The 17,708-nt window shown below is 62.9% G+C and overlaps 4 non-coding genes across 4 annotated transcripts; all 4 read left to right on the top strand.

The window, feature by feature from the left end:
* The first annotated feature begins 3,687 nt into the window (after window positions 1-3,687).
* Window positions 3,688-3,806, top strand: LOC142864309 (5S ribosomal RNA). The gene has a single exon (XR_012914834.1). It is a non-coding gene; the product is annotated as a 5S ribosomal RNA (ribosomal RNA).
* Window positions 3,807-7,586: 3,780 nt separating this feature from the next.
* LOC142864308 (5S ribosomal RNA) lies at window positions 7,587-7,705 on the top strand. Its single transcript, XR_012914833.1, has one exon. It is a non-coding gene; the product is annotated as a 5S ribosomal RNA (ribosomal RNA).
* A 3,800-nt stretch (window positions 7,706-11,505) lies between these two features.
* On the top strand, window positions 11,506-11,624 carry LOC142864307 (5S ribosomal RNA). The gene has a single exon (XR_012914832.1). It is a non-coding gene; the product is annotated as a 5S ribosomal RNA (ribosomal RNA).
* A 3,789-nt stretch (window positions 11,625-15,413) lies between these two features.
* On the top strand, window positions 15,414-15,532 carry LOC142864306 (5S ribosomal RNA). The gene has a single exon (XR_012914831.1). It is a non-coding gene; the product is annotated as a 5S ribosomal RNA (ribosomal RNA).
* Window positions 15,533-17,708: the final 2,176 nt, after the last annotated feature.

Here is a 17,708-nt window from a genome sequence, read left to right as displayed (position 1 = left end):
CTCAGCGCCCGCGCGGTGCCTGGCGCCCCAGCCCGCACCGTGGGGCCTCCTCTTGTCCCAAGCCGCGACACCGCCGCCACGCGGCAGCATGCGTGGCTTCTGGACTGTCAGGTCTCAGACCAAAGGTCTGCTCTGTGGGAACCGACACGCTGGAGGAAACCTTGAGAGTCTGAGAGGGGAGGGAGTTCCAGAAGAAGGCCAGGATGTCATTTTGAGGGAGTATGTGACCAGAACTCGTCCCGTTGCTTTTGGGGTTCTATGGGCTACACGCAGGAATCTTTGGTGGTGGCACCTGATGTTGGGGGATCCGGAGTCACACCCAGACCTGCTCCACAGGCCTCCTTTTACTTTTCTCTTCGGATTCATTATTTTTAAAAAGTGTCTCTTACCTCTAGGATTGCATTTTCTTTTCTCTCTCTTTTCAAGCAGATGATGGGAGTACAAGTATTCAGGTGACATGTGTTGCCCGTGCCGCCCTCCCCCCTGTGTTCTTTTTTTTTTTTTTTTTTGAGACAGAGTCTCTTTTTGCTGCCCAGGCTAGAGTGAGTGCCATGGCGTCAGCCTAGCTCACAGCAACCTCAATCTCCGGGCTCAAGCAATCCTGCTGCCTCAGCCTCCCGAGTAGTTGGGACTACAGGCATGCACCACCACGCCCGGCTGTGTTTTTCTATATATATTAGTTGGCCAATTAATTTCTTTCTATTTTTAGTAGAGACGGGGTCTCGCTCTTGCTCAGGCTGGTTTCGAACTCCTGACCTGGAGCAATCCGCCCGCCTCGGCCTCCCAGAGAGCTAGGATTACAGGCGTGAGCCACCGCGCCCGGCCCCCCCTGTGTTCTTATTCATATACCTCTCATGTTGTTCCAGCGTATTGTGGGGGTACCAATGTTAAGGTCGGGTGCCTTGCCCTCTCCAAGCCTCCCCCCTCGGGTCAGAGCTTCAAGTGCGCCCATCCCCCAGTCGGTGCGCACCCACCCCATGCCTAATGGATGTGTATGCCCCTCCCCTCCCCCCACCCGCCCGCCCGACACCCACCCGATGAAGGTGATTCCTCTCTGTCCACTTAGGCGTCCATCCGTTCGTACCAGTTTGCTGGTGAGCGCGCTCACGTGGTGCCCGTGTGTCCATTCTTGGGATACTTGGCTTACTGGAACGGGTTCCAGCTCTGGCCAGGAGAACACGAGAGGCGCCCTCTCACCGCTGCTCCTCACAGCCGAATGGCACTCCGTGGTGTCCACGCGCCACATTTTATTGATGCACTCCTGGATGGATGGGCACTCGGGTCGCTTCCACGTCTTTGGGATTGTGAATTGTGCCCTAACTGTAACCCTAACCCTTACCCAGCCCGTCTCCTCTGCCCCTGCCTGACGCACTCCTCCCCGGCCAGGCCCGTCACTGTCCTGGGCCCCCGCCTGACCGGCTCCTCCCCGCCCGGCCGGTCACCGTCCTCTGCCCCTGCCTGACACGCTCCTTCCCGCCCGGCCTCTCACCGTCCTCGGCCCCTGCCTGACCGGCTCCTCCGTCGCCTGGGCCTTCCAAGGGCTTGGTGTGGATGCTGCTTCCAGGAAGCCCTCCAGAAACCCGGCAGCAGGGTGGCCGCAGCAGTCTCCAGCAGCCGTCCCTAAGTCGCGTGAGTGCGGGGGACGTGCCCCCGCTGTGCCGCGGGGGCCCAGCCTGGTGTCTTCCCTGAGGCCCTGCGGCTGCCGGCTGGGCTGCCGCTCCCCGCAAGGGGAGAGCCGCGGAGGTGGGGACCGCCTCCTGATGGGGACGTACACGCAGCTCTCCACGTCGGATTCCGGGGCTCTCTGTCCTGCCCGAAGGCCCAGCTGGCCTGCGGGTCCTTAGAGTGGCAAAAACCTCCGAAAACTGAGACTGAGGGTCCGGTGGGTGTCTGCACTTTTGTGCTGGGCACCCCAGGGAGGCCCGGGGGCTGGCTGGACAACGTGGTCTGCTGGGCGGGGGGGGGGGGGTTGGAGGAGCAACTGATGCCCTTTGCACTTTGGGTAGCAAGAGTCTGAGGTGTCTCTGAGCCCTGTGCCCTGTGGGGGCGGGGCGGGGGAGAGGAGGAGGAGGAGGAGGAGGAGGTGGGAAGGGCCGGGGCCTGCAGTCCTGTTCCCGGGGTGGCACGGCAAGTGGCTTCTTCCACAGGCTGCTTGGCCTGGGCTCCCTGCACCTGGGCCTTTGGAGGACCGGCCCTGTGCTTGCCAACACTTCCTGCAGGGACCCAGAGCTGGGAGGTGGCATCTCTCAGCCCTATGTCGGGCAGAGCCCCAGCGGGCCATGCCCACAACCTCTCTCAGCACCGGTCCCCCAGAAGGCTCCTTTGGGACCAGGATTCTCTTGCGGTGACTCTTTAAGGTCTGGCCCCTGGATGGAGGGGCACCAGGAGTAGAGGAGCAGGAAGGGGAAGGGGGTGGCCATGCGAGGGGACACTTTGAGGCCAAGTCCCAGCTTCAGCCTGATCCTCCTGGGAACCCCGCTCTGAGACAAGGAGCCGGGCTTCGCATTCCCACAGCAGCCAGTCGTGGGCTGAGGACACCTGGGGCGTTGGGAACTCCCTGGCTTCTCCTGGGTTTAACGTCTAGAGCTGCTTGTGAATCGCGCCGCCACACACACCCGAGCGCAGGTGTCTTCCGCACAGACTGCGGGCCTCGCTCTTCTGAATGCCGCTAGCTCGCCACCCACCCACGGGTGAACCTGGTCAGGGTGCTTTCTCTCAGGGGCAGACTCTTTTCCGGGCGGGCTACCGGTGTCTCTGTTTGCTCGTTTCTTTCTTCCATTTCGGGAAAGTCTTCCTTGCTGGGTGTGGAAATCTCCTATGCCTTCCCTCGCCTATTCTGTCAGCTTTCAAATTCTCTTTCAGTTGCCACCCTCACAGATGGATTAGGAAACTCTTTCCGGTGCACTCATTAGTGAAATGACCTCCAGGAAGCTGGAATCCAATATCTAATGGCCGATTTTTAGCGAGTCCACACGCCAGGGTGGTCGGGGTCCAATGCAGCCCCGGCCAGGCCCAGGCCCCTTGGACTGGGCCACAGGAGGACACGGAGGAGGGTCCCGGCCCCCACGAAGCGGTGCCGGCAGTTCTCCACGGGCTTGGGCGTTTTCCAGAGGTAGGAGATGGAGGGGACTGATTTCTTCAGCACCCCCCAAACCACGCCACCCCACCCCACCCATGGGACACATCCCCAGAGAGAGACGCCCCATACACTGGCTGTGCCCCAGCCCTGGCCCGGGGGAATAGGCGGCAGCCCACCCACAGGGCGAGGGGGGGGGCACAGCTGAAAGGGGTTGTGGGGGAGGGCGGCCCCTGGCTGGGGTCAAAGGGCGAGCGTCCCGCGCGTGCGCAGTCAGCGGCAGCGACGCGCTGGGGGTGGGCAGCGGGTAGGTGAAGGAGGCCGGGCGAGGAGACGAGGGGGGCTGGGAGGGCTCCACCTTGGCGAGTCCAGCCGTGGAGGCGCATCTTGTGTGAGTGTGAGTGAGTGTGAGTGTGTGTGTGTGTGTATAGAGAGACAGCCCCCCACCCCGCCCCGCCCCGCCCCGCCCCGCCCATCACCCCCGTCCCTGGGAGCCCGCGGGACCCGGCCGGCCCGGCCCGGCCCGGCGCGGGGCCTGGGGCGGGAGGCGGCGGCGGGGAAGCCCAGAGAGGCTCGGCTTCTCGAGCGGGGCAGGGGCGCCCTCCGCCGCCGTCTAGGGCCACACCACCCTGAACGCCCCCGATCTCGTCTGGTCTCGGAAGCTAAGCAGGGTCGGGCCTGGTTAGTACTTGGATGGGAGACCGCCTGGGAATACCGGGTGCCACAGGCTGCTGCTTTTTTTTTTTTTTTTTTTTCTTGCCTCTTGTTCTGTCCCCTTTCTGGGAGCGCGGCGGCGGCCCGGGGTGGGGGTCACCCCCACCCTCAGCGCCCGCGCGGTGCCTGGCGCCCCAGCCCGCACCGTGGGGCCTCCTCTTGTCCCAAGCCGCGACACCGCCGCCACGCGGCAGCATGCGTGGCTTCTGGACTGTCAGGTCTCAGACCAAAGGTCTGCTCTGTGGGAACCGACACGCTGGAGGAAACCTTGAGAGTCTGAGAGGGGAGGGAGTTCCAGAAGAAGGCCAGGATGTCATTTTGAGGGAGTATGTGACCAGAACTCGTCCCGTTGCTTTTGGGGTTCTATGGGCTACACGCAGGAATCTTTGGTGGTGGCACCTGATGTTGGGGGATCCGGAGTCACACCCAGACCTGCTCCACAGGCCTCCTTTTACTTTTCTCTTCGGATTCATTATTTTTAAAAAGTGTCTCTTACCTCTAGGATTGCATTTTCTTTTCTCTCTCTTTTCAAGCAGATGATGGGAGTACAAGTATTCAGGTGACATGTGTTGCCCGTGCCGCTCTCCCCCCTGTGTTCTTTTTTTTTTTTTTTTTTTGAGACAGAGTCTCGTTTTGCTGCCCAGGCTAGAGTGAGTGCCATGGCGTCAGCCTAGCTCACAGCAACCTCAATCTCCGGGCTCAAGCAATCCTGCTGCCTCAGCCTCCCGAGTAGTTGGGACTACAGGCATGCACCACCACGCCCGGCTGTGTTTTTCTATATATATTAGTTGGCCAATTAATTTCTTTCTATTTTTAGTAGAGACGGGGTCTCGCTCTTGCTCAGGCTGGTTTCGAACTCCTGACCTGGAGCAATCCGCCCGCCTCGGCCTCCCAGAGAGCTAGGATTACAGGCGTGAGCCACCGCGCCCGGCCCCCCCTGTGTTCTTATTCATATACCTCTCATGTTGTTCCAGCGTATTGTGGGGGTACCAATGTTAAGGTCGGGTGCCTTGCCCTCTCCAAGCCTCCCCCCTCGGGTCAGAGCTTCAAGTGCGCCCATCCCCCAGTCGGTGCGCACCCACCCCATGCCTAATGGATGTGTATGCCCCTCCCCTCCCCCCACCCGCCCGCCCGACACCCACCCGATGAAGGTGATTCCTCTCTGTCCACTTAGGCGTCCATCCGTTCGTACCAGTTTGCTGGTGAGCGCGCTCACGTGGTGCCCGTGTGTCCATTCTTGGGATACTTGGCTTACTGGAACGGGTTCCAGCTCTGGCCAGGAGAACACGAGAGGCGCCCTCTCACCGCTGCTCCTCACAGCCGAATGGCACTCCGTGGTGTCCACGCGCCACATTTTATTGATGCACTCCTGGATGGATGGGCACTCGGGTCGCTTCCACGTCTTTGGGATTGTGAATTGTGCCCTAACTGTAACCCTAACCCTTACCCAGCCCGTCTCCTCTGCCCCTGCCTGACGCACTCCTCCCCGGCCAGGCCCGTCACTGTCCTGGGCCCCCGCCTGACCGGCTCCTCCCCGCCCGGCCGGTCACCGTCCTCTGCCCCTGCCTGACACGCTCCTTCCCGCCCGGCCTCTCACCGTCCTCGGCCCCTGCCTGACCGGCTCCTCCGTCGCCTGGGCCTTCCAAGGGCTTGGTGTGGATGCTGCTTCCAGGAAGCCCTCCAGAAACCCGGCAGCAGGGTGGCCGCAGCAGTCTCCAGCAGCCGTCCCTAAGTCGCGTGAGTGCGGGGGACGTGCCCCCGCTGTGCCGCGGGGGCCCAGCCTGGTGTCTTCCCTGAGGCCCTGCGGCTGCCGGCTGGGCTGCCGCTCCCCGCAAGGGGAGAGCCGCGGAGGTGGGGACCGCCTCCTGATGGGGACGTACACGCAGCTCTCCACGTCGGATTCCGGGGCTCTCTGTCCTGCCCGAAGGCCCAGCTGGCCTGCGGGTCCTTAGAGTGGCAAAAACCTCCGAAAACTGAGACTGAGGGTCCGGTGGGTGTCTGCACTTTTGTGCTGGGCACCCCAGGGAGGCCCGGGGGCTGGCTGGACAACGCGGTCTGCTGGGCGGGGGGTTTGGAGGAGCAACTGATGCCCTTTGCACTTTGGGTAGCAAGAGTCTGAGGTGTCTCTGAGCCCTGTGCCATGTGGGGGGGGGTGCGGGGCGGAGGAGGAGGAGGAGGAGGTGGGAAGGGCCGGGGCCTGCAGTCCTGTTCCCGGGGTGGCACGGCAAGTGGCTTCTTCCACAGGCTGCTTGGCCTGGGCTCCCTGCACCTGGGCCTTTGGAGGACCGGCCCTGTGCTTGCCAACACTTCCTGCAGGGACCCAGAGCTGGGAGGTGGCATCTCTCAGCCCTGGGTCGGGCAGAGCCCCAGCGGGCCATGCCCACAACCTCTCTCAGCACCGGTCCCCCAGAAGGCTCCTTTGGGACCAGGATTCTCTTGCGGTGACTCTTTAAGGTCTGGCCCCTGGATGGAGGGGCACCAGGAGTAGAGGAGCAGGAAGGGGAAGGGGGTGGCCATGCGAGGGGACACTTTGAGGCCAAGTCCCAGCTTCAGCCTGATCCTCCTGGGAACCCCGCTCTGAGACAAGGAGCCGGGCTTCGCATTCCCACAGCAGCCAGTCGTGGGCTGAGGACACCTGGGGCGTTGGGAACTCCCTGGCTTCTCCTTGGTTTAACATCTAGAGCTGCTTGTGAATCGCGCCGCCACACACACCCGAGCGCAGGTGTCTTCCGCACAGACTGCGGGCCTCGCTCTTCTGAATGCCGCTAGCTCGCCACCCACCCACGGGTGAACCTGGTCAGGGTGCTTTCTCTCAGGGGCAGACTCTTTTCCGGGCGGGCTACCGGTGTCTCTGTTTGCTCGTTTCTTTCTTCCATTTCGGGAAAGTCTTCCTTGCTGGGTGTGGAAATCTCCTATGCCTTCCCTCGCCTATTCTGTCAGCTTTAAAATTCTCCTTCAGTTGCCACCCTCACAGATGGATTAGGAAACTCTTTCCGGTGCACTCATTAGTGAAATGACCTCCAGGAAGCTGGAATCCAATATCTAATGGCCGATTTTTAGCGAGTCCACACGCCAGGGTGGTCGGGGTCCAAAGCAGCCCCGGCCAGGCCCAGGCCCCTTGGACTGGGCCACAGGAGGACACGGAGGAGGGTCCCGGCCCCCACGAAGCGGTGCCGGCAGTTCTCCACGGGCTTGGGCGTTTTCCAGAGGTAGGAGATGGAGGGGACTGATTTCTTCAGCGCCCCCCAAACCACGCCACCCCACCCCACCCATGGGACACATCCCCAGAGAGAGACGCCCCATACACTGGCTGTGCCCCAGCCCTGGCCCGGGGGAATAGGCGGCAGCCCACCCACAGGGCGAGGGGGGGGCGCAGCTGAAAGGGGTTGTGGGGGAGGGCGGCCCCTGGCTGGGGTCAAAGAGCGAGCGTCCCGCGCGTGCGCAGTCAGCGGCAGCGACGCGCTGGGGGTGGGCAGCGGGTAGGTGAAGGAGGCCGGGCGAGGAGACGAGGGGGGCTGGGAGGGCTCCACCTTGGCGAGTCCAGCCGTGGAGGCGCATCTTGTGTGAGTGTGAGTGAGTGTGAGTGTGTGTGTGTGTGTATAGAGAGACAGCCCCCCACCCCGCCCCGCCCCACCCCGCCCCGCCCATCACCCCCGTCCCTGGGAGCCAGCGGGACCCGGCCGGCGAACTCAACCGGCCCGGCCCGGCCCGGCGCGGGGCCTGGGGCGGGAGGCGGCGGCGGGGAAGCCCAGAGAGGCTCGGCTTCTCGAGCGGGGCAGGGGCGCCCTCCGCCGCCGTCTAGGGCCACACCACCCTGAACGCCCCCGATCTCGTCTGGTCTCGGAAGCTAAGCAGGGTCGGGCCTGGTTAGTACTTGGATGGGAGACCGCCTGGGAATACCGGGTGCCACAGGCTGCTGCTTTTTTTTTTTTTTTTTGCCTCTTGTTCTGTCCCCTTTCTGGGAGCGCGGCGGCGGCCCGGGGTGGGGGTCACCCCCACCCTCAGCGCCCGCGCGGTGCCTGGCGCCCCAGCCCGCACCGTGGGGCCTCCTCTTGTCCCAAGCCGCGACACCGCCGCCACGCGGCAGCATGCGTGGCATCTGGACTGTCAGGTCTCAGACCAAAGGTCTGCTCTGTGGGAACCGACACGCTGGAGGAAACCTTGAGAGTCTGAGAGGGGAGGGAGTTCCAGAAGAAGGCCAGGATGTCATTTTGAGGGAGTATGTGACCAGAACTCGTCCCGTTGCTTTTGGGGTTCTATGGGCTACACGCAGGAATCTTTGGTGGTGGCACCTGATGTTGGGGGATCCGGAGTCACACCCAGACCTGCTCCACAGGCCTCCTTTTACTTTTCTCTTCGGATTCATTATTTTTAAAAAGTGTCTCTTACCTCTAGGATTGCATTTTCTTTTCTCTCTCTTTTCAAGCAGATGATGGGAGTACAAGTATTCAGGTGACATGTGTTGCCCGTGCCGCCCTCCCCCCTGTGTTCTTTTTTTTTTATTTTTTGAGACAGAGTCTCGTTTTGCTGCCCAGGCTAGAGTGAGTGCCATGGCGTCAGCCTAGCTCACAGCAACCTCAATCTCCGGGCTCAAGCAATCCTGCTGCCTCAGCCTCCCGAGTAGTTGGGACTACAGGCATGCACCACCACGCCCGGCTGTGTTTTTCTATATATATTAGTTGGCCAATTAATTTCTTTCTATTTTTAGTAGAGACGGGGTCTCGCTCTTGCTCAGGCTGGTTTCGAACTCCTGACCTGGAGCAATCCGCCCGCCTCGGCCTCCCAGAGAGCTAGGATTACAGGCGTGAGCCACCGCGCCCGGCCCCCCCTGTGTTCTTATTCATATACCTCTCATGTTGTTCCAGCGTATTGTGGGGGTACCAATGTTAAGGTCGGGTGCCTTGCCCTCTCCAAGCCTCCCCCCTCGGGTCAGAGCTTCAAGTGCGCCCATCCCCCAGTCGGTGCGCACCCACCCCATGCCTAATGGATGTGTATGCCCCTCCCCTCCCCCCACCCGCCCGACACCCACCCGATGAAGGTGATTCCTCTCCGTCCACTTAGGCGTCCATCCGTTCGTACCAATTTGCTGGTGAGCGCGCTCACGTGGTGCTCGTGTGTCCATTCTTGGGATACTTGGTTTACTGGAACGGGTTCCAGCTCTGGCCAGGAGAACACGAGAGGCGCCCTCTCACCGCTGCTCCTCACAGCCGAATGGCACTCCGTGGTGTCCACGCGCCACATTTTATTGATGCACTCCTGGATGGATGGGCACTCGGGTCGCTTCCACGTCTTTGGGATTGTGAATTGTGCCCTAACTGTAACCCTAACCCTTACCCAGCCCGTCTCCTCTGCCCCTGCCTGACGCACTCCTCCCCGGCCAGGCCCATCACTGTCCTGGGCCCCCGCCTGACCGGCTCCTCCCCGCCCGGCCGGTCACCGTCCTCTGCCCCTGCCTGACACGCTCCTTCCCGCCCGGCCTCTCACCGTCCTCGGCCCCTGCCTGACCGGCTCCTCCGTCGCCTGGGCCTTCCAAGGGCTTGGTGTGGATGCTGCTTCCAGGAAGCCCTCCAGAAACCCGGCAGCAGGGTGGCCGCAGCAGTCTCCAGCAGCCGTCCCTAAGTCGCGTGAGTGCGGGGGACGTGCCCCCGCTGTGCCGCGGGGGCCCAGCCTGGTGTCTTCCCTGAGGCCCTGCGGCTGCCGGCTGGGCTGCCGCTCCCCGCAAGGGGAGAGCCGCGGAGGTGGGGACCGCCTCCTGATGGGGACGTACACGCAGCTCTCCACGTCGGATTCCGGGGCTCTCTGTCCTGCCCGAAGGCCCAGCTGGCCTGCGGGTCCTTAGAGTGGCAAAAACCTCCGAAAACTGAGACTGAGGGTCCGGTGGGTGTCTGCACTTTTGTGCTGGGCACCCCAGGGAGGCCCGGGGGCTGGCTGGACAACGTGGTCTGCTGGGCGGGGGGGGGGGGGGGTTGGAGGAGCAACTGATGCCCTTTGCACTTTGGGTAGCAAGAGTCTGAGGTGTCTCTGAGCCCTGTGCCCTGTGGGGGCGGGGCGGGGGGGAGGAGGAGGAGGAGGAGGAGGAGGTGGGAAGGGCCGGGGCCTGCAGTCCTGTTCCCGGGGTGGCACGGCAAGTGGCTTCTTCCACAGGCTGCTTGGCCTGGGCTCCCTGCACCTGGGCCTTTGGAGGACCGGCCCTGTGCTTGCCAACACTTCCTGCAGGGACCCAGAGCTGGGAGGTGGCATCTCTCAGCCCTGGGTCGGGCCGAGCCCCAGCGGGCCATGCCCACAACCTCTCTCAGCACCGGTCCCCCAGAAGGCTCCTTTGGGACCAGGATTCTCTTGCGGTGACTCTTTAAGGTCTGGCCCCTGGATGGAGGGGCACCAGGAGTAGAGGAGCAGGAAGGGGAAGGGGGTGGCCATGCGAGGGGACACTTTGAGGCCAAGTCCCAGCTTCAGCCTGATCCTCCTGGGAACCCCGCTCTGAGACAAGGAGCCGGGCTTCGCATTCCCACAGCAGCCAGTCGTGGGCTGAGGACACCTGGGGCGTTGGGAACTCCCTGGCTTCTCCTGGGTTTAACGTCTAGAGCTGCTTGTGAATCGCGCCGCCACACACACCCGAGCGCAGGTGTCTTCCGCACAGACTGCGGGCCTCGCTCTTCTGAATGCCGCTAGCTCGCCACCCACCCACGGGTGAACCTGGTCAGGGTGCTTTCTCTCAGGGGCAGACTCTTTTCCGGGCGGGCTACCGGTGTCTCTGTTTGCTCGTTTCTTTCTTCCATTTCGGGAAAGTCTTCCTTGCTGGGTGTGGAAATCTCCTATGCCTTCCCTCGCCTATTCTGTCAGCTTTCAAATTCTCTTTCAGTTGCCACCCTCACAGATGGATTAGGAAACTCTTTCCGGTGCACTCATTAGTGAAATGACCTCCAGGAAGCTGGAATCCAATATCTAATGGCCGATTTTTAGCGAGTCCACACGCCAGGGTGGTCGGGGTCCAATGCAGCCCCGGCCAGGCCCAGGCCCCTTGGACTGGGCCACAGGAGGACACGGAGGAGGGTCCCGGCCCCCACGAAGCGGTGCCGGCAGTTCTCCACGGGCTTGGGCGTTTTCCAGAGGTAGGAGATGGAGGGGACTGATTTCTTCAGCACCCCCCAAACCACGCCACCCCACCCCACCCATGGGACACATCCCCAGAGAGAGACGCCCCATACACTGGCTGTGCCCCAGCCCTGGCCCGGGGGAATAGGCGGCAGCCCACCCACAGGGCGAGGGGGGGGGCACAGCTGAAAGGGGTTGTGGGGGAGGGCGGCCCCTGGCTGGGGTCAAAGGGCGAGCGTCCCGCGCGTGCGCAGTCAGCGGCAGCGACGCGCTGGGGGTGGGCAGCGGGTAGGTGAAGGAGGCCGGGTAGGTGAAGGAGGCCGGGCGAGGAGACGAGGGGGGCTGGGAGGGCTCCACCTTGGCGAGTCCAGCCGTGGAGGCGCATCTTGTGTGAGTGTGAGTGAGTGTGAGTGTGTGTGTGTGTGTATAGAGAGACAGCCCCCCACCCCGCCCCGCCCCGCCCCGCCCCGCCCATCACCCCCGTCCCTGGGAGCCAGCGGGACCCGGCCGGCGAACTCAACCGGCCCGGCCCGGCCCGGCGCGGGGCCTGGGGCGGGAGGCGGCGGCGGGGAAGCCCAGAGAGGCTCGGCTTCTCGAGCGGGGCAGGGGCGCCCTCCGCCGCCGTCTAGGGCCACACCACCCTGAACGCCCCCGATCTCGTCTGGTCTCGGAAGCTAAGCAGGGTCGGGCCTGGTTAGTACTTGGATGGGAGACCGCCTGGGAATACCGGGTGCCACAGGCTGCTGCTTTTTTTTTTTTTTTGCCTCTTGTTCTGTCCCCTTTCTGGGAGCGCGGCGGCGGCCCGGGGTGGGGGTCACCCCCACCCTCAGCGCCCGCGCGGTGCCTGGCGCCCCAGCCCGCACCGTGGGGCCTCCTCTTGTCCCAAGCCGCGACACCGCCGCCACGCGGCAGCATGCGTGGCATCTGGACTGTCAGGTCTCAGACCAAAGGTCTGCTCTGTGGGAACCGACATGCTGGAGGAAACCTTGAGAGTCTGAGAGGGGAGGGAGTTCCAGAAGAAGGCCAGGATGTCATTTTGAGGGAGTATGTGACCAGAACTCGTCCCGTTGCTTTTGGGGTTCTATGGGCTACACGCAGGAATCTTTGGTGGTGGCACCTGATGTTGGGGGATCCGGAGTCACACCCAGACCTGCTCCACAGGCCTCCTTTTACTTTTCTCTTCGGATTCATTATTTTTAAAAAGTGTCTCTTACCTCTAGGATTGCATTTTCTTTTCTCTCTCTTTTCAAGCAGATGATGGGAGTACAAGTATTCAGGTGACATGTGTTGCCCGTGCCGCCCTCCCCCCTGTGTTCTTTTTTTTTTATTTTTTGAGACAGAGTCTCGTTTTGCTGCCCAGGCTAGAGTGAGTGCCATGGCGTCAGCCTAGCTCACAGCAACCTCAATCTCCGGGCTCAAGCAATCCTGCTGCCTCAGCCTCCCGAGTAGTTGGGACTACAGGCATGCACCACCACGCCCGGCTGTGTTTTTCTATATATATTAGTTGGCCAATTAATTTCTTTCTATTTTTAGTAGAGACGGGGTCTCGCTCTTGCTCAGGCTGGTTTCGAACTCCTGACCTGGAGCAATCCGCCCGCCTCGGCCTCCCAGAGAGCTAGGATTACAGGCGTGAGCCACCGCGCCCGGCCCCCCCTGTGTTCTTATTCATATACCTCTCATGTTGTTCCAGCGTATTGTGGGGGTACCAATGTTAAGGTCGGGTGCCTTGCCCTCTCCAAGCCTCCCCCCTCGGGTCAGAGCTTCAAGTGCGCCCATCCCCCAGTCGGTGCGCACCCACCCCATGCCTAATGGATGTGTATGCCCCTCCCCTCCCCCCACCCGCCCGACACCCACCCGATGAAGGTGATTCCTCTCCGTCCACTTAGGCGTCCATCCGTTCGTACCAATTTGCTGGTGAGCGCGCTCACGTGGTGCTCGTGTGTCCATTCTTGGGATACTTGGTTTACTGGAACGGGTTCCAGCTCTGGCCAGGAGAACACGAGAGGCGCCCTCTCACCGCTGCTCCTCACAGCCGAATGGCACTCCGTGGTGTCCACGCGCCACATTTTATTGATGCACTCCTGGATGGATGGGCACTCGGGTCGCTTCCACGTCTTTGGGATTGTGAATTGTGCCCTAACTGTAACCCTAACCCTTACCCAGCCCGTCTCCTCTGCCCCTGCCTGACGCACTCCTCCCCGGCCAGGCCCGTCACTGTCCTGGGCCCCCGCCTGACCGGCTCCTCCCCGCCCGGCCGGTCACCGTCCTCTGCCCCTGCCTGACACGCTCCTTCCCGCCCGGCCTCTCACCGTCCTCGGCCCCTGCCTGACCGGCTCCTCCGTCGCCTGGGCCTTCCAAGGGCTTGGTGTGGATGCTGCTTCCAGGAAGCCCTCCAGAAACCCGGCAGCAGGGTGGCCGCAGCAGTCTCCAGCAGCCGTCCCTAAGTCGCGTGAGTGCGGGGGACGTGCCCCCGCTGTGCCGCGGGGGCCCAGCCTGGTGTCTTCCCTGAGGCCCTGCGGCTGCCGGCTGGGCTGCCGCTCCCCGCAAGGGGAGAGCCGCGGAGGTGGGGACCGCCTCCTGATGGGGACGTACACGCAGCTCTCCACGTCGGATTCCGGGGCTCTCTGTCCTGCCCGAAGGCCCAGCTGGCCTGCGGGTCCTTAGAGTGGCAAAAACCTCCGAAAACTGAGACTGAGGGTCCGGTGGGTGTCTGCACTTTTGTGCTGGGCACCCCAGGGAGGCCCGGGGGCTGGCTGGACAACGTGGTCTGCTGGGCGGGGGGGGGGGGGGGGGGGTTGGAGGAGCAACTGATGCCCTTTGCACTTTGGGTAGCAAGAGTCTGAGGTGTCTCTGAGCCCTGTGCCCTGTGGGGGCGGGGCGGGGGGGAGGAGGAGGAGGAGGAGGAGGAGGTGGGAAGGGCCGGGGCCTGCAGTCCTGTTCCCGGGGTGGCACGGCAAGTGGCTTCTTCCACAGGCTGCTTGGCCTGGGCTCCCTGCACCTGGGCCTTTGGAGGACCGGCCCTGTGCTTGCCAACACTTCCTGCAGGGACCCAGAGCTGGGAGGTGGCATCTCTCAGCCCTGGGTCGGGCAGAGCCCCAGCGGGCCATGCCCACAACCTCTCTCAGCACCGGTCCCCCAGAAGGCTCCTTTGGGACCAGGATTCTCTTGCGGTGACTCTTTAAGGTCTGGCCCCTGGATGGAGGGGCACCAGGAGTAGAGGAGCAGGAAGGGGAAGGGGGTGGCCATGCGAGGGGACACTTTGAGGCCAAGTCCCAGCTTCAGCCTGATCCTCCTGGGAACCCCGCTCTGAGACAAGGAGCCGGGCTTCGCATTCCCACAGCAGCCAGTCGTGGGCTGAGGACACCTGGGGCGTTGGGAACTCCCTGGCTTCTCCTGGGTTTAACGTCTAGAGCTGCTTGTGAATCGCGCCGCCACACACACCCGAGCGCAGGTGTCTTCCGCACAGACTGCGGGCCTCGCTCTTCTGAATGCCGCTAGCTCGCCACCCACCCACGGGTGAACCTGGTCAGGGTGCTTTCTCTCAGGGGCAGACTCTTTTCCGGGCGGGCTACCGGTGTCTCTGTTTGCTCGTTTCTTTCTTCCATTTCGGGAAAGTCTTCCTTGCTGGGTGTGGAAATCTCCTATGCCTTCCCTCGCCTATTCTGTCAGCTTTCAAATTCTCTTTCAGTTGCCACCCTCACAGATGGATTAGGAAACTCTTTCCGGTGCACTCATTAGTGAAATGACCTCCAGGAAGCTGGAATCCAATATCTAATGGCCGATTTTTAGCGAGTCCACACGCCAGGGTGGTCGGGGTCCAATGCAGCCCCGGCCAGGCCCAGGCCCCTTGGACTGGGCCACAGGAGGACACGGAGGAGGGTCCCGGCCCCCACGAAGCGGTGCCGGCAGTTCTCCACGGGCTTGGGCGTTTTCCAGAGGTAGGAGATGGAGGGGACTGATTTCTTCAGCACCCCCCAAACCACGCCACCCCACCCCACCCATGGGACACATCCCCAGAGAGAGACGCCCCATACACTGGCTGTGCCCCAGCCCTGGCCCGGGGGAATAGGCGGCAGCCCACCCACAGGGCGAGGGGGGGGGCACAGCTGAAAGGGGTTGTGGGGGAGGGCGGCCCCTGGCTGGGGTCAAAGGGCGAGCGTCCCGCGCGTGCGCAGTCAGCGGCAGCGACGCGCTGGGGGTGGGCAGCGGGTAGGTGAAGGAGGCCGGGCGAGGAGACGAGGGGGGCTGGGAGGGCTCCACCTTGGCGAGTCCAGCCGTGGAGGCGCATCTTGTGTGAGTGTGAGTGAGTGTGAGTGTGTGTGTGTGTGTATAGAGAGACAGCCCCCCACCCCGCCCCGCCCCGCCCCGCCCCGCCCCGCCCATCACCCCCGTCCCTGGGAGCCAGCGGGACCCGGCCGGCGAACTCAACCGGCCCGGCCCGGCCCGGCGCGGGGCCTGGGGCGGGAGGCGGCGGCGGGGAAGCCCAGAGAGGCTCGGCTTCTCGAGCGGGGCAGGGGCGCCCTCCGCCGCCGTCTAGGGCCACACCACCCTGAACGCCCCCGATCTCGTCTGGTCTCGGAAGCTAAGCAGGGTCGGGCCTGGTTAGTACTTGGATGGGAGACCGCCTGGGAATACCGGGTGCCACAGGCTGCTGCTTTTTTTTTTTTTTGCCTCTTGTTCTGTCCCCTTTCTGGGAGCGCGGCGGCGGCCCGGGGTGGGGGTCACCCCCACCCTCAGCGCCCGCGCGGTGCCTGGCGCCCCAGCCCGCACCGTGGGGCCTCCTCTTGTCCCAAGCCGCGACACCGCCGCCACGCGGCAGCATGCGTGGCATCTGGACTGTCAGGTCTCAGACCAAAGGTCTGCTCTGTGGGAACCGACACGCTGGAGGAAACCTTGAGAGTCTGAGAGGGGAGGGAGTTCCAGAAGAAGGCCAGGATGTCATTTTGAGGGAGTATGTGACCAGAACTCGTCCCGTTGCTTTTGGGGTTCTATGGGCTACACGCAGGAATCTTTGGTGGTGGCACCTGATGTTGGGGGATCCGGAGTCACACCCAGACCTGCTCCACAGGCCTCCTTTTACTTTTCTCTTCGGATTCATTATTTTTAAAAAGTGTCTCTTACCTCTAGGATTGCATTTTCTTTTCTCTCTCTTTTCAAGCAGATGATGGGAGTACAAGTATTCAGGTGACATGTGTTGCCCGTGCCGCCCTCCCCCCTGTGTTCTTTTTTTTTTATTTTTTGAGACAGAGTCTCGTTTTGCTGCCCAGGCTAGAGTGAGTGCCATGGCGTCAGCCTAGCTCACAGCAACCTCAATCTCCGGGCTCAAGCAATCCTGCTGCCTCAGCCTCCCGAGTAGTTGGGACTACAGGCATGCACCACCACGCCCGGCTGTGTTTTTCTATATATATTAGTTGGCCAATTAATTTCTTTCTATTTTTAGTAGAGACGGGGTCTCGCTCTTGCTCAGGCTGGTTTCGAACTCCTGACCTGGAGCAATCCGCCCGCCTCGGCCTCCCAGAGAGCTAGGATTACAGGCGTGAGCCACCGCGCCCGGCCCCCCCTGTGTTCTTATTCATATACCTCTCATGTTGTTCCAGCGTATTGTGGGGGTACCAATGTTAAGGTCGGGTGCCTTGCCCTCTCCAAGCCTCCCCCCTCGGGTCAGAGCTTCAAGTGCGCCCATCCCCCAGTCGGTGCGCACCCACCCCATGCCTAATGGATGTGTATGCCCCTCCCCTCCCCCCACCCGCCCGACACCCACCCGATGAAGGTGATTCCTCTCCGTCCACTTAGGCGTCCATCCGTTCGTACCAATTTGCTGGTGAGCGCGCTCACGTGGTGCTCGTGTGTCCATTCTTGGGATACCTGGCTTACTGGAACGGGTTCCAGCTCTGGCCAGGAGAACACGAGAGGCGCCCTCTCACCGCTGCTCCTCACAGCCGAATGGCACTCCGTGGTGTCCACGCGCCACATTTTATTGATGCACTCCTGGATGGATGGGCACTCGGGTCGCTTCCACGTCTTTGGGATTGTGAATTGTGCCCTAACTGTAACCCTAACCCTTACCCAGCCCGTCTCCTCTGCCCCTGCCTGACGCACTCCTCCCCGGCCAGGCCCGTCACTGTCCTGGGCCCCCGCCTGACCGGCTCCTCCCCGCCCGGCCGGTCACCGTCCTCTGCCCCTGCCTGACACGCTCCTTCCCGCCCGGCCTCTCACCGTCCTCGGCCCCTGCCTGACCGGCTCCTCCGTCGCCTGGGCCTTCCAAGGGCTTGGTGTGGATGCTGCTTCCAGGAAGCCCTCCAGAAACCCGGCAGCAGGGTGGCCGCAGCAGTCTCCAGCAGCCGTCCCTAAGTCGCGTGAGTGCGGGGGACGTGCCCCCGCTGTGCCGCGGGGGCCCAGCCTGGTGTCTTCCCTGAGGCCCTGCGGCTGCCGGCTGGGCTGCCGCTCCCCGCAAGGGGAGAGCCGCGGAGGTGGGGACCGCCTCCTGATGGGGACGTACACGCAGCTCTCCACGTCGGATTCCGGGGCTCTCTGTCCTGCCCGAAGGCCCAGCTGGCCTGCGGGTCCTTAGAGTGGCAAAAACCTCCGAAAACTGAGACTGAGGGTCCGGTGGGTGTCTGCACTTTTGTGCTGGGCACCCCAGGGAGGCCCGGGGGCTGGCTGGACAACGTGGTCTGCTGGGCGGGGGGGGGGGGGGGGGGGGGTTGGAGGAGCAACTGATGCCCTTTGCACTTTGGGTAGCAAGAGTCTGAGGTGTCTCTGAGCCCTGTGCCCTGTGGGGGCGGGGCGGGGGGGAGGAGGAGGAGGAGGAGGAGGAGGTGGGAAG

This window comes from Microcebus murinus, chromosome 24 (assembly GCF_040939455.1).
Source record: "Microcebus murinus isolate Inina chromosome 24, M.murinus_Inina_mat1.0, whole genome shotgun sequence".
In the NCBI taxonomy this organism is placed as follows: Eukaryota; Metazoa; Chordata; class Mammalia; order Primates; family Cheirogaleidae; genus Microcebus; species Microcebus murinus.
The sequence above is the reverse complement of the archived record's forward strand: the minus strand, read 5'-3'. Positions and strand labels throughout refer to the sequence as shown.